Below are 16508 nucleotides of genomic sequence, written 5' to 3'. Positions count from 1 at the left end.
CTGTAGGTGGGAGAATCAACACAAAGGGGAAACAAAGAAATTATGAAGGAGTGATCAACCACATATGTGAAAAAGAAATTACCTTTATAAAAATGCTGGAATATCAGTGAGAAAAATAACTGGCAAACTGTTCTGTAAGAGTAGTAATTCTGTCAAAGTAGAAAGATAATTTATCTAAGCAGCTTGCTGTCTCAAGGCCAGCACTATTCAATATTTCCTCAATGGTTTGGATGGAGAAAGGAGACAGTCTTATTCCAAAATGACATTAAGCCAGTAATATTTTCTGAATGTCCTTGGCAAACTGCAGAAACGTTCAGGAAAAAAAAAAAAAAAAAAACAAACATAAAAAATACCAGGCTCTACATACACATGGGAATAATCTGCAGGACAAGGGGCCATTGGCTCAGCAGCATTTCTTTGGAAAATGCATGGGAAGCAGCAGTGAATTATACTCTAAACAATCTCAGTCCTAGGCAAAAACAAGCATAATGCTGGGAGATATAAAAGGAGTATTGTCCAGAAGAGCAACCTGCCACTCTCTGTGTTCCTAAGGCTCACCTGAAGCATTGTTTCTTGCTTTGAGGCAACACAGTTCAGCAGACACATACGGGACTAAACCTTGACAAAACAGAAATTTAGAAAACATCTCACGAGTACAGACAGAAGGTCACACAACATAGCCTAAGGAAAAGGAAAAGAAAATCTAATTTAAAATATTCCAGAACATAAATATAGCTGTGTAATTTATGAAAACAGACTATTTTCCCTACTCCTGTGGTCAAGAAATAACAAAATAGCTCATGGAGTTATAAGTTGTGGTAAGAAAGATTCAGTGGTGAAAAAAGTACTTTTTAAAGGAAAGTAATAAGGACATTAATTGCTAAGGGAATCTGTTCTTGGAAACATGAGTAGCTTTCTAAGCATGGATTTTTAAAAGGCTATTAAGCATGTGTCAGAAATTACTAGCCTTGACTTGGATGAGAATATACATCAAATAATCTCTAAATACATCATCCAACCTCCTAGTTCTAAAATTCTTTGGTAACCAACTGCTATTATCAGCTTCTAACTGAGCCTGCTAATTAGTTTTGGATTTTAGTGTGCATTAAATCATTTATCAGTTAGCTGTAGCACTTGGGCTTTTCAATCATTCACCTGTTTGCCACTTAATCCAAATGTTGAAATTTGGTCCTTAATTCTGGCAACAAAGAGTGACACTTAAAGCTTTAATCCATTAAACACCGTTTCTGTTTTGCTTCCATAAGTATGGGGTCAGATATTTTCTCATATTGTTCACAAGCAACAAGAGAACAAGAGAGATAAGTTTGGTACATCCATGTTCTGCACTAATGAAGTTGTTCTACACGTTTCTCTTCTTACATGTTTGAAACATCAAAATCTAAAGCAGAACTTATGAAAAGAATGCTATCTTATTTTTCAGTACACTACCTTGCACCAGTTTACTGGCTAAGAAATTTGTAATTAAATGTAATTAAATGACCAAGTAAAGCATGAAGAGAAAATTTTTTATAGTAAAAAGGCAGCATATCTTGTTCAACCGATCCCTAACAAAATTTTTATTCAAGTATTTCTAAGCTTGTTGGAATAAATTCACTCAATAAAGGCTGTGTACAGACTAAAGATTCAAACTTGGTGCATAAGAAACCAGAGGGGATTATGTGAAATCTACCTATACCATCAGTGTCAGTTCAGCAAGGTCTTCAAAGGCTCTTTACAAGACAGAACAGCTTCCAGAACCTTCCCTTCCCTTATAATGAGAGGGATAAGCCTCTCAGCATGCCTTTTACCAGCTTCCAATCTCCATGAAGTGTCTCCAAATCTGTCTACAGCAAGCTAATGAAATTTCCAGGTGCCTGATGTCCTCAGGAACAGGTTAATTGCTAAAAGAGATGCTGGGATTGCCTGCCATGCAAAAGGTAATTTTATAACAAGCATGTCATTCTTGATAAATAATACTACCTACTAGAACGGTGTTTGTGCAATGGTTTAAGAGCTGAATTATAGTTACCCCCATTCTTCATATTCCTTGGCACAATTCATCCTGTTAAGGATCAGGCTGAGTGGTTTTTCACCCAACTGTTATACCAGGTTTGCATTAATCTTACTGCACTCTGAGCAGTGTAGGACAGTCTCAATTGGTTTCCTCACGTTGACGTCAGCAAAACCCACTCTAAAACTTCACCTAATGACTTCTCCAAGCTTGAGAAACCAGACAGAACTAAAGAGAATTGTGACTCATTCAGAATGCAGATAGAGGAGTTTGCAAATGTCACTGGATCTATTGTAGTGTGTGTGCTGAAGCTCTGTGAAAAGAGTTGTGTAGGCCTTTAAGTTCTGCTTTCCCTTTTTACCTTTCCTAAGTGAAATGAATTGTAAATGAATTCTAAAATAAAATAGCCTTATTCTCTCTTACTTTCCCTGTTTACATGCACACACAAACTGAGCAGAGACTTACGTCAATGCCATCATGCAGGAGATTAATTTCCCTGCTAAGACTTTCCTGCTCAGACTGGAGCACAGGAACTTGGCTTAAGAAGCTTCCCAGTGCTTTATTTGTGCTTTTATATTTTACTGCATCGTAAAAGTCCTAGTAAAACTAAAGCAAATAAGTAGAAAAAACAACAAGAACAAAAAAAAGGGAACATTAATTTTTCTGATTAATGAAATTTTTCTGAATAATCTGACCAGTATCACAGCTGTATTTTATTGGACTCTACCTGTTAGGACTTTCTACTCTGCATCTCCAGTTAAGGGAAAGAGGGGGATGAGAAGGAAAGCAAGGGAGGGGAAATGAGAAGAAAGAAATTCCTTTGGGATATATGATGCTAAACTAGCACAGAGATACACAAGTCAAAACATGGCATTCTTTGGTTTTGAGCCAGTGCAATATTATTATTGGCCACAGTTGATGGAATTTCAGTCCCTATCAGAAAACACTGTAATTGATGCGCCATGTATTTTCTAAATGTATACATATAGTGGCAACTATACACTGACAATTGAGCAACCACTTATTAAGCACACTATTGCTCTTTAGGGTAGAAAAGAGTAATAAAATCCTCAGAACTTAGTACAGATGGGCTGCACAAAATCAAGTAAAAAGAGAATTGCTAAACACTTAAAAGGTAATTATTAAAATATATGTCAGGATAACTGTTTGCTACAATAATTAAAGATTGAAAAAGAAAGTTTAGAAATCCAGGATTGTCCAGAAAGGAAAACATGACTAACTGTGCCATATGTTAAGCATGGCTATTGGACAATGTCAAAATCATGACCAAAAGAATTTCTGCTAAATTGAGATTCCTCATGGAAAATGTATGGGTACTTAACAGAAAGAGGCTATTCTAAAAGAAATTAGAAGACATATGATAGATTGCATCAATTTCTCTATATACAACTGTTCTCATCTGAATGTCTGGAATAAAGAGGCAAGAATCTATCATTAGCTACCTCTTCACTACACAGTTTTTTCTTTGTAAGTCACATTCAAATCTGTGTAGGTGGCAGAGTTTGAAAACCTAATTTTTCTTTTAATTTTAGGTTTTGAAAATATTTTGCTCTGTCTTTCATCATGGTCTCCAAGATTATGTACTTCAAAGTTTACTGAAACTTACTTCATTAAAATTGGTTAAAACACCCTGGTCTATGCACAGTTTTTGAGATTTTTCTGGTTTTCATCATCAGATTACTGACATCCAGTTTGACTGACACAGAAACTATCTGGAAGTATAAACCCTTGCACTTTCCTAGGGGATTAGCACTATCTGGGACTTGCTGGAGTATCTCTTCTATCAGCTAATTGTTCTTTGCTCATATTGCCATTGGGTAGGTACAAAAAAAGACAACACAGCAAAAACAGTACAGGTGATTACAAATAATCTTATAAAACTGTTTCTCTTTGCATTCAGATTGTGAAAAATTGCTTTTAAATAACAGTTTCCCCATAGATGGCTTGAAACCTGACATTCATCATTTTTAAGTCTTACAAATAGTGAGTGATAAATGAAATTCTGAGTTCAGCTCTATCCTCAGATATCTAACATGGCCATAGACAAAAAAGTCTCGTACATGTCTCAGAAATCTATTATTCTAAGACAATAACATCTTTATCGTTCTTATCTTTCTATTACAAAGATATCCACAAAATCTAATTCATGCAGCAATGATCTAAAGTTTTTTCTTCCTATCTAGATTCCATTATGGCCTTTGCAATACACAGTTCTGTCTTCCTAAGACAGAAAGATGCATAATTTTTTATTCTCCTTTTACTATATTACCTATATTATTTTCCTCCTTGTCCCAGCTCACCATCCCCCCTGCATCCCACACCCTTCTTCCCAAGTCTATTCACTGTGATGACATTCCTCCAAACATGCCAAGTGTATGTGTACTCATGAGAGAAGACTAGCAGGAAGTTTATCTTTTCTAGTAAAATTTACAGAGACTAAGAAGAAAAGTCACTCTGTTATTTGGCAACAGCATCTCCAGAGAAGAAAAGCAACAAGCAAAGGAGAAATGTAGAACTGTATAGATCAAATAGTTTTCTCTCTCCCCACCCTATAACTTTAATTCTTAGGATGACCAAATTATGTAAAACAAGGCTCTCCTGCTAATTGTAATCTAGGCATGAGAAAACTCTGAAACTATTTGAAATGAACTGGTAATTATCCTCAAGAAGGGTTCCCTAGTGTGTTCATGTTCAGGACTTCTTGGGATAAATTTTGACAGTCAGATAATCTACAGTGAATTTGTCAGTATATCACTTATTTAATCAACAAATCTTAAAAATAAAAATGGTGCTTAAAAGTAGTTCAATGCTCACACTTTTCATCAAGGGTCAAAAGTTAGTCAGAAATATAAAACAAAAAGAACCTGAGAGAATGTGAAACACACCAAACATTACAGTTTATAAACAAGAAATGACTCATGATTTCCTACTGTCTGACTAGATTTTTTTCACTTTCCCCTCTTCATGGAAATACCTCTTTTTTATTCACACATTTAAAATCTCCTTTCAGAAAAATTAATCTCAAAACTTTACTAGAGCTACGAGCTAACCAAAACTTTAATATGCATTCATTTTATAACGTACTCTGAACTCAAGGCTGAGCCAGACTAATTTTGCTACTTAAATTCCCTGAGATGTTTGAATGTGGGTACAATGTAGCTGACTTTATTGCCAATGCAATTATTTTCCATATTAATTTGGTGTACATGTAATGGGCTATGCTCCCAGCCCCAGAGAATGAGCTGTTGTGATTATCTACTAAAGAGACAAGGTACTCACCAGGGCATTGTTAAACTCCTTATGTATCATCTGTGTCTACCTAGACCAAATAATGAGTTACAATTTTCATACTAAATCTCAAAATTGAACTAAAAGCAACAAAGAACATAAATTTTAATACAATCTGTGCAATGTTGTCTTTTGTAGTACTATTAAACTTCTTGCGAGTTGCTCCTGAATGGCAAGCTAAACCACAATATTCAGTAAGAAAAAGGTTTTCCAGTGTCTAATCACATCTTGGCAACAGCTGAAAAATAAGTTTTAATAAGATGTTGATTTAAAATGACTGCTCTATAATGTTTTATGTTATCTGAAGACTGCATGTACTTTTTGTCCTTCCAAAAGGTGTCAATTTTGTAACTCTTTTTAGAATTTTATCATTCAGTTCCTCTCACTACCTAATGGAAAGATAAACTGATTTTTTCCACACTCCATCTCAGCTTTTCCTCTGAAACCTATCAAAAAACATGCTAAGTTTTGTTGTTTGTTCTGATTCTGAGCTATGTTATGTGGGTACTTTCTGACTGCAATCATATACCAGCAAGTGAGAATTTGAACTAGACCACTGAACCACAATTCAGATGAATATCATTAATGCAAAGGTGCAAGATTGTTTTGTTGTGTCCCAGGAGATTCAAGGTTCCCCCGTCAGAACACTGAAATATTGTTCACTTCCCTGACTTACTCTTTACAAATTCTCATGACAAAATAAAAAGTTGCCATTTCACTGTGTAATACAGTGGTCATTTTGACATTCATTTATTCTTTGGCAAGTACATTTCACACCAGTATTTGTTTACTTTCTTCTATCTATCACATTTTTTACCATAATAATTAACTTTTAGGAGTAGTTAATCAGCTCTCCCCGAATACTTAATATTTTCCTGTTAATATAGACTGCATATTCTCAACAGCTTTTGAATACCACTGCCATGAGCACAGTAAGTCTCCTTTGTTATGCAGATTATTGTGAAGCAGTAAAGTATAATGAGACTAATTTTAAATTAATTATATAAATCATCAAGCAGCAGATTTTTAATTATCTTGTTGCAGAATTTATAAATAAGCAGGGAAATCCATACACTGATTAAAGTTATCTGCCTCTATCCTGACAAGATGCGGTAGGATTGGAATTATTTTGTCCAGCTAACAACATCCTATCCAGTCAAACAGTGTGTAACAGATACTACCATGTGTATCACAAACTGATGTTTTCTCTGAAGCCCAGTAGGGTGTCATAGGGAATGTCAAGCATTTAGCAGCTCTGCTAATATCAGACTCTTATTTTTTCCACTGCTCTATGCTTTTGAATACTCAGAGCAGACCACTTGGTAAAAGAAGCAAACTTATGCATACAGAAAAGCAATGTAAGATGTACTGGTGATGTAAGCAGCCCCAACCAGTGGTGATGGCTGCAGCTGAGCTCACATAACACCATCAATTCATGGAATAATCATAGAACAATTTAGGTGGGAAAAGACCTTTAAGATCACTGAGTCCACCAGTAAACACTGCCAAGTCCAGCATTAAACAATGTCAATAAACACTGCATCTTCATGTGTTTTAATTACTCCAGGAATGGTGACTCCATCACTTCGCTGGGCAGCCTATTCCGAAGCTTAAAAACCCTTTCAGTGAAGAAACTTTTCCTAACATTCAATTTAAACCACCCCTGACACAATTTGAGGCCATTTCATCTCATCAAGTACTAGGCTTGTTACTTGGGGGGAGACACCAAAACCCATGTCACCACCCTACCTCCTTTCAAGCAACTGTAGGGAGTGATAATGTCTCTCCTGACCATCCTTTTCCCCCGGCTGAACAGCCCCACCTCCCTCAGCCATTATTCACCAGAAGAATTAATTTCCAGACCCTCCACCAGCTCTGTTGCCCTTCTCTGGTCTCACTCCCACACTTCAACTTCTTCCTTGTAGCAAGGAGCCCAAAAGTGAACTCAGGACTCGAGGTGAGTGCCACCCATGCTGGGTACAAGGGGACAATCACTGCCCTGGTCCTACTGGCCACAGTATTCCTGACACATGCCAGGATGGCATTGGCCTTCTCAGCCAGTGGTCACACTCATGTTCATCTGCTGTCAACCAGCATCCCCGTCCTTTTCCACTGGGCAGGTTTCCAGCCACTACTCCCAGGCTGTAGCACTGCCTGGAATTGCAATTGCAATTCCTTAAGAATTACAACAGTCAAACAAAATGTAATTACTTCAGTATTTCCCACCATGAGTTGCAGAAGTTTCATCTTGGACATTTTGAAAAACAGACCATCTTTCATTCACATTGGAGAGAAGTTGTTGTAGCATCGTTCCCACTGATGTCAGTAGCATTCACTATGGCTAACTCACTGTCAGTGTGATCCTTGTGGAGCAGATGTAGCAATATTCATTAAATTTGTTTTACATGGTCAATCATGCTCCCAACAAACAGACCTATCAAGTTATGATAGGTCTTAACTAATCAGGACAACTGCAGTAGAAAATAAATTGTGCACTTTGAGATAGACTTGGGAAGAAACTATTTCTATTTCTTTAAAGAAACGGGTTTTGGGGTGCTTGAAGTTACAGGAAAACACACTTTCCAGTGAATTTTAAGACTTTTCATGCCCAAGAGCCCTGAATTTGGGTATTACCTGTCAGATACTCTTCCAGATATATTATCGAAGCGTACTGCAATTTTCCAAGTGAGGAGTTACACCCTTTCAAGTAACAGCAATATCAGCCATGATGATGCTAAACATTGTCTCTTATATAGCCTGATGGCAGCTCTAGTGCAGCTCGGAAACACAAATGTTGGAGAGGAGCCCTGAGCTTAGCACAATATCTTGTGCAAGCCTTAGCCTGAGATAACCAGGCATGGGTCCAAGCAACCCTTTCGTGGCCAAAGCTCCCCTGCCAGCACTCTGTGCCTTACTGCAAACAGTGCAGACTGAGCTTGCACCATTTTCCCTGATACTGCTCTTCAATTTCTTGATGCTCATTGCTTCAACTTCTTGTGTTTAGTTAAGTCTTGTGTTCAGTTTGAGACAACTTCTTTTGTTCCTCAGTTTTATTTGAAGAAACCCACAATATTTGTTGCAAGACCACTATAGTACATTAAAGAATTTAAATTCAATTATATAGAATGATTCTGGTTGGTTCAGTGAGGTGATCTACCCTAAAGATACATATGAACCAGAAAGTATTTAGCAATGGTGAGCACTTAAGTAGCGTGTAAAATGAAATGAGCTTGTTCTAAATAATGACTGCATGACAGGTGCTAAAATATAATTGTCCATTTAGCAGCCTTTCTTAAAGTGTGAGGCACTTGTGAGTTTGGCTTTGATTCTATACAGCTGAGCATCTGTATGCACAGAACATTTGTCAGTAAAATTTCCATTACAACTACAATTTATTTTTTCACTTGGATTAATACAATTTAATTATCCCTTGATCCAGATTAGTTATATGAATTCTTCATGACACTGTTTAACCTTAAGGAAATTATTCTTTTAGTGTTATTATACAGGCCAGCTCATAAACCATGGTTAAGAAAAACAAATCACAAAAGCATATATACTAAGGAAAATATCATGGGCTACTTAGGTCAATTCTGCTCAGGCTGTTTGGTGTGACCATTTTTAGAAAAGAAAACAAAGGGAAGACCAAGTAACATCTCTATATAAAACCATATTGCTTTCTATTTCTGAAAATATCTGTCTTTCGTATCCCCTGTGGAAATCATTGTTTTTGTGATTTGGATTTTTCTGGTTTGGGGAACTATATCTTCAAGGAGGGATTCGTGGGATATTCAGTGACTGTGCCATGCAGAAGCTCATGTAACATAGCCTTGGAGGAATAATGATGAATTGGGCTTCCAAGTAACTTAGGGCATCAAAAGCAAGAAACATGACTGTAAGGAGGGAGTTACTGAAAACTCACAGAGACCTGTAGCTTTCTGGAAACACCAGGAATAATTGCAGATTTAAATGATGATTGGTCTCTTCCAGCAATGGCTGCCAGTCATGAGGAAATAAGACAGAAAGTAAGTTTAGTTCTTAGAATAAGTGGCTCTGATACACTTCACATCTCAGCATGCTCCTGTTAGATCAAATAATAACACTATGAAACTGGATCTGCAGATGCTGAAGAAAATTGCATTCTAAGACTGAAAATTTCAAAACTGCAAACATATATTCCTGAAAAGAATAAAAAGGGGAAGACCCAATCACTCATTAATACAAACATGCAGTCTGGTTCCCTGAAAGCAAAACAAGAAAAAAAAAACAAAACAAAAAAAAACAAAAAAAAAACCTAAATACTATGATGATCTGGGACAAATATCTCAGAATGACATAGCTGAAATACTGCATTTGCTCTTCACAAGTTTGATTTGCAAATAAAGAACACTTTGCATTTGTACTTTGCAGGTTGATATTATAAACAGTAAAAAGGGTACAAAACCTTCCTGTGATGGACATGTAGAGCTCTAAATGGGATACATAAATAGTGTTTTGCAACCAAGAGAAATAATACAAATAAGCCAAGACAACAATCAGCATTTGGAAAGAGGTGCATGAACTGCACAAGTCAGATGACTGTGTCAGTTTTCACAAGTGCTAGCAGAGATTACATCTCCCAGCATGATATTTTACTTGTTTTCATAACAGCAGGACACTTTACTATTGTTCAAGTTTGTGACTGCCTCCCAGATCCTTTTCTATGGTATTGCAGTGCAGCTGGTTTAACCCCATATATTGTACAGCTGATTAGTGCCCCATAAACATGGCAAAGGGATGACAATTTCATCACATTTCAGGATAATTTGAATTCTAATTTTTCTCTCACTGTATTTAAAAGTCTTGCTATAAGTCAATAGTATTCCAAAGAACAAAAATGCACCCATGTCAGAGGTATTCAGAGCCATGGAAACACCTTACTATTCTGACAAAAAAACCTTTGATAATTCTTTGCCAAACATACTTTACAGCCAGTGTATGATTCTTAGAAAGTTGCTCTGAGCCCTAAAACCAATTATAAGGATATGTATCTCAAAGAATCAGAGAACAAAAGAGGTGATGAAGCAAGTCACTGTATTCACTCACAGTGATCACAGCTGTGGAAAAAACTATGCCTGAAAGGCAAAGCCAGCACACAGCAAACAGATCACCCTTGTACTCCAATTTCAACCAACTAGTATCAAAATCATACCTTCACATTTGCAGGAAAATATCCTTCTATTGACAACTATTTTAAGGAATGATCCTTCCTTGGACTCTATCTAAAGTGATGTTGACAACTAAAATTTAAATATAAATTGGATATTTCCCAGCTACAAAGCCACTTTGGTAACTTACACGCATCATGAGGGGTAAGTAAATTATCCACATAATTTTTCTTACATTAATCTAAAGTTGTGATATTGAAGTGAGATCTGAATGCATATTAGGCAGCTTCAATTTTAACTTACAGAAACTGACTTGTTATTGCTAATACTACATAAAGCCTTGCACACTTATGCCATATTGATGGTGGAAGCTGATCACTTCCCAGAATGTCCTTTGTTAAGTGATGTGAGGGGCATTTAAACCTGGTTATTTTTCCTTTTTATACAAATGTAAACAGCATGGACTGACAGATAATACTCTGAGTTGGGATCTAAGAGCCCTGAGCTTTTCATGGGTCCATGGACATGATCTGGTACAGGTCACTTTTTAACTCAGACAGCCTAAGCTCAGCACTGAGAGCTGGTGAAATTTCTTCCCTTCAAAAGCTGTTTTGCTTTATGGAATAAAAGTGTTTACAAACACTAGGTATTCTTTCTACTTTTGTTTCTTTTCCTATATGAAACAAACTTTCATTTAAGTGACTCAGTAGCAACAGCTTCTAAAGCCCCTTTCCTATGCAGTCATATCTAGTAGTATCTTTTTTGGTCCCTGTTATATAGCAGGTGCCCTAGTTTCAGACAGATCTTGTTAATTTGTGGATATGTAACTCTCTATTTCTTACTAGCACTTGCCACACATTGAAGTATGTCCTTTTGTACAAGCTTTAAGGAACTGCTTTAAAGTGACAAAAAGTAAATATCTACTTGTTCTCAAGATTTCTGCCTTGTTACAAAACCATACTTACTGTTTGGAATACTGCAGTGATTTCCTGCTGATACTTTGATCCAAGAATATCATGAGCTGTGCAGGTGGTTTCTGTCACACTGTCATTCATATTTTTGACAGATTTTGAGTCTGCATAATATTCCCTGATAAACTTCTTAATGTTATCTGTGCCAAGAAAGGAAAACTTACATTCTGCCAACTTGCTGACAAACCCTATTGACAATATCAGACACTTGCTCAGTCAGTCAGGAATGCAAATAAACCTTCAAATCACAGTGAGAAATACTAAAGAACCTTGGAAAAGGCCACTATACTTGACCGGTTTGACTGACTAAACCACAGGGATACATGTAATTTGCTGCATACACATAATCTTAGTTTTAAAGAAAAAACATCTTCGGTCCAATGTGGAGTTCAGCAAACCTACTTACCCTTTCTCATTAGCACAATGCAATCTTTCAAGTTAAGCAACATTAAAATGCAAGAATGCATCTGTGAATAACTCCCCTTAAGCTGCAAACACAGAACTAAAGCAGGGTATCCTGTTTCAGCTTCTTAAAGTACTCTTCACTGGCATCTTTGACTGAGGGAAGAGTAAGGAGAAAGAGTACTGGAATTTCCCAAGTCAGCTTCATACAGGTTTCCTGAAGGAGTCAAAGACAACTAATCCAGACTCTAAAAAATATGTTAATACATAGGAGGTGTTTGGCACCCTTCCCAGCTACCTAATTACTCTAATGTAAATCTAGAAATGAAATCTGCTTCCATCTCCAGCACTTTCTGATATCACGAAATTTGAAAAGGTAAGTCCCAGATTCTAAATAGAACATCACAAAACACAAAATATCCATTTATTCTCCTGATGTAAAAGTATTGAAAAGTATATAGACTTTGACACAGTCCTCCTGGACAGACAATAAATTCAGTCATTCTAAAGCTGAAACCTACTTTGAAATTCTGTTTTGTCCCTACAAAACTAATGAACAGCTGGGCAAAGAGATGGGAGGAATTTAGTGCAAGTTGTGGCCATTCCACAGCTATCACTTCTGGAGATTTTCAGGTCTTTTCCCTCCCTTGCTACTTGCACTTAAGTAATTTCCTCCTCCCTTTCTGCTGCTCTTAATATTTCTTTTGTTACACACCATTGGATTCCTCCATTTTTAGCAGCATTTCAAGATGAGATACATTTGGGGAGGCTTTGATTCTAACATAAAACACCACAATGTCAGAGGAGAGACCCTCAGCTGGAGTTGAATGCCACAGGAGCTGGAGAATAAAGGCAGCTCTTTGCACCAATCCCCTGGGTATGAGCAGAAGTTAGGTGACATGCAAAAAGTACATGCTGAAGTACTACATAACAGCATTAATCTGTCAAGCAAAACTTTTCTCTGACACAGAAATCATTCATAACAACTTGGAAAAAATTTTCCTGTACTGTAAAACTTTCAAACAATGTATTTTAAACATTTGTTTGCTGTGATACTACCCAAATTTGCCAGTGGTAGATAAAGACCATCTGTGTAGTTGCTATACAAACAGAACAAAAAAGCTCATTGCTACCCCAAAGATCTCACAACATATGTTATGTGAGAAATGAGTACACTGATATGTTATCAAGTCTGATTTTTGTTTTAGACTTTAGGCAGTGACTGGTGAGAATGCATCCCACATCCCAATTTACTTATAGGCAGAATCAATTATGCTTTGAGTCATTTTTATGAGGTTCCAAATACAGAGAAATTACAACTCCACCTTGTCAAAATAAGATTCTTTGGTTATAGGTAATGGCCAGGGAGTGAAGGAGTGAAGCCACAAGTAATCTGCTTAAACCGTGTAAAAAAAGTACACAAGCTGAATACTTAATATAATTACTGTATCTCCAATGTCCCAGTCTAGGCAAAGAATAAACGCCTAGATAAGAGGTGGAACTGTTTCAAATTTGAGCAGCCAGCTTCCAACAATGACAAACAATAGCTAAACCAGTTGAAATACTTTCCTTTGTTTAGCTACTACTGTAAACTCACCATATTCCATCTTTACACCCATTTGAAATGTGACACATTTCTTGCAGGCCAGTCTGAAGGAAGACAGCTCTGAGAGTCCCAGAGATCAGCATCATTTCCTGTTTAAAGCACACACCTGTGATGCTCTTTTTTTTTTAAAGCTGATTCAGTTGAAACAATAACTTTTGGAACTTACAGTAACATTTAGCACATCTTTCAAGGATGCAAGCAGATAGAGATTGGTGACTGCAGTGATAATTACACTTGCCAGGAAGTGATGAATCATTTCATACACTTTTGCTGGTCTTATTTTAAAACTAAGAACTTGGCACTTTTCCTTTTTTATTTTGGCATACGCCCAAAAACCTGCAGCATTTTTTTTTCCAGACCAAGGGTTAAAACAGACACACAGGAATATGAGACTCTACTTAAACTGCCAGACTGTTAAACTTTCCACACTGGTATGGGGAGAAAACTTGAAACATAACACTAGGGGAAAACTGCTGAACAAGAACTCTGAGGAGTTTTAAGCTATGAGTTATGATGAAAGATCTGCAGAAACACAGTTACATGTAAATGGACCTAAAAAGAGGAGAATGGGTAAGAAGACAACAGCAAATTGCATTTGTTTCTTGTGACAAATGGATACTGCAGTGAAATAATTAGTGTTATGTCCATTATCCAAGCACAATCATGTAATGGTGGAATTTATTAGCATCACATATTGAGGCGAGACTATCAAAAGTCTTATTAAAAGCCTCATTAAAGTCCACCAAAAGTTCAGATCTAAGCATTTAAACATGCTAATTACTTCCTAGAAGTTCACTCTTCATTTCTCTGTTTTGTCTGAGATTTCATCAACAACCATCAGTCACTCCCAAACATAGTTTCTTATGTCCTGCACACAAATATGCTTTTCACTGAGATAGACCAAGAAAAGATTGTTTAGAAACTTTGATTTAGGACAGTTAAATGGAAGCAAAGGAGCATTTTCTATTTAACTAAATTGCATTAATAGACAAAATCAGTACCACCTTTTACAAAGGATTAAGATATAAGAAATATTTTTGTTTCCATGTTTTTTCTGAAAGCTTTTAAGCACTGAGGATCACATGGACACTGAGAGATGCCTAGGGAACATTTGGTTTAAAAATTTTCACATTCGTGTTCTGCAATTGCCGCTGAAAAGAAGCTCTCTGAAAGGCTTAAAAGTAGCAGACAGCATTGCTTGATTTTTTTCATGCACTGATCTAACAAGAAAATAGAAATTTCAAGCTCCTGACCCTGACACAGAAACCCCCACAAAATTGCAATAAAGAATTTATTTTAAAAGCGTGTCCTAGGAGTAGCAGTAAATGCTAAATAAAATGAGTACTGGCAGCCTATATATTCACATATAAATTCCTGAAACATCTTGTATTTAAGGCTCTGGGTTTGGTTTTCTTTTCTGATTATCAGTATTCTGCATTTCATCACGTATGTCAGACTTGGACTCACAGGGAAAAGCACCACTAACAGAGCAGCCTATCAGCTACACCAGCAGCCTGGAACCTAAACAGCCCAAGACAGAGCCCAAGAAACTCTAAATCTTTTTTCATGTTGTACTGTAATTAATAATAACATGTGCTTTTACAGGAGCTTACTGATCATGCTGGTTTTTTTGCTACAAAATATCTTTCTGTGCTATTCTACGTTAACAATACCTGTCCTAACTGTAGAGATTGCATCACTCTACTTTTGAAGGGCATTGTCAGTTTTTTCTAAGTATCAATTTAATGCCATAATTTCATATTATTTTCCTGTTATTTATAATCATTCCCATGCTATTTCAGTTTGTAAAACCCACAGGAAAAAAAACCCACCAAAACAAACATAAATCGTGTGTTTTAAAATTATAACAGCTTTCCAAAAGCATGGACGAATCCAGCCCCTCAGATACATTTTTGTCAGGGGCATGTAGAGATGCTACCTCTAAGGATTATTCTTGAAGATTATTTTTAAGTAAATGGAATGATTCAATTATTCTTTCTCTATGATTTCTGAGGGCAAATTGATGTTGTTGACTTGAATTGATATTGGTGTATATAACCCTTGCATACCAAAATTCTTGACAGCGTTCAAGTTTATCTAAGTAAGAATATGGGAAATAGTATCAGTCAGATTTGACAAGTATTTGGAAGGAAAAAATACCACTATCAGTAAGAGGAATTTTGACAGATCTTATATATATACACACACGTATATGTTTAACATAGATAACTATGAAAAATAAAAACTATTTATTCTACTTTATCAGCCAAAAGTATAGTTACATAAGAATCAGCAAAAAGGAGGTAATAACTTTCTGGGATCCATGAAGGCAGCATGCTTATCATGACATTTACGCCTACTCAGATGTTCATCTGGGAAAGTCATATTGACAGCTTAGTGCTTGAAGCCATCATTGTTCACAGACACATACAATTAATAGCTAGACAGTAATGAGATGGAAGTCTACGTGAGTATGCAGAGGGTGGAAGGTTTTGGTGCACCCACATATAAGCACTACAAAAACTCCCTATTGCAAAGACTGTCTCTGTTAGTAGATCAGGAAATATCAGACTAAAATACTATTTTTGTGAACCCTATAGACTTACTTTCCAAGTCTGGCCACTCTCCAGACTTTTGTTTAGAGGCTGGAGCGAAGAGGACGAGGGGATGTTCCAGAGCTTGCTCCCACTGCATATCATCATCTTTAACAAGACAGCACTTCCACACAGGCTGGACTTGGGCAGCTCCCATTGGAATAAATCACCCGAACTAATCAATAATCATTTGCCTTACTGACTTCCCAGATGAACTGATTGCATAACACATAAGTAAAAGATTAATGCACTTTCCAGCCTTGACCGTTTATAATCCAGTAAGAGGTATACAAATTTTAACATTTTTTATGGGATGGAGATTTTAGCATTTAATCAGTTCTACAGATGACTCTGGATATCAGAGACCTCAGAAGCTAGTCCATATAAATGGATTGTCATGCAGGCACATACTGGGGGAAACATGGAATAATCAAAAAACGCAGAAATGAGCATGACTAGAGATGAAGA

At 36.6% G+C, this 16508-nt stretch overlaps 1 protein-coding gene across 10 annotated transcripts in view; it reads right to left on the bottom strand.

Annotated features, from left to right (window-relative positions):
* Positions 1–16508, bottom strand: part of PDE1A (phosphodiesterase 1A) — a 198916-nt gene that overhangs the window by 112763 nt on the left and 69645 nt on the right. The gene's annotated exons all lie outside the window — the stretch shown is intronic.

Source organism: Passer domesticus, chromosome 10 (genome assembly GCF_036417665.1).
Source record: "Passer domesticus isolate bPasDom1 chromosome 10, bPasDom1.hap1, whole genome shotgun sequence".
Lineage (NCBI taxonomy): Eukaryota > Metazoa > Chordata > Aves > Passeriformes > Passeridae > Passer > Passer domesticus.
This window is presented reverse-complemented; position numbering and strand designations above follow the sequence as displayed.